Source organism: Carlito syrichta, unplaced genomic scaffold, assembly GCF_000164805.1.
Source record: "Carlito syrichta isolate Samal-C Ts95f unplaced genomic scaffold, Tarsius_syrichta-2.0.1 Scaffold284059, whole genome shotgun sequence".
Classification (NCBI taxonomy): Eukaryota; Metazoa; Chordata; class Mammalia; order Primates; family Tarsiidae; genus Carlito; species Carlito syrichta.
Genome location: NW_007228155.1, coordinates 7,579 through 8,111, shown reverse-complemented (window position 1 = coordinate 8,111; position 533 = coordinate 7,579).

Genomic DNA, 533 nt, shown 5'->3' with positions numbered 1-533 from the left:
GCGATCCTTCCACCTCAGCCTTCCGAGTAGCCAGAATTACAGGCATGCGCTACCACACCCGGCTGATTTTTTTGATTTATTGTAGAGATGGGGTCTTGCTGCCCAGGCGGGTCTCGAACCCGCGGGCTCAGGCAATCCACTCACCTCAGCCTCCCAAAGGCGCAGGATTACAAGCTGAGCCACTGAGCCCGGCTGGAATATTAATTCTAATAGTATACGCTTGTATACAGGGCTTTGTATACAGATACTAAAGATACTTAGCAACCCCATTTATCTCTGTCCTCTCATCTCCTCCTCTTGCTCTAAACAGGTAAGGACACCTCTATACCCCTATCCAGCAGGAAGCATCTACAGAATCCTGACTTTCATTTCTATTCTCAGGTATAAATAAGAATATTTTCAAATAACAAGAGGAGGAAATGAAAGGACATAACACAGAATCAATGTAGCCAATAAGCAGCCATTTTAACACAGCCAACTTGTCATATTTTTCTAGCAGATCCCTTTAATTTGCCTCCTAATCCACTAGCCAA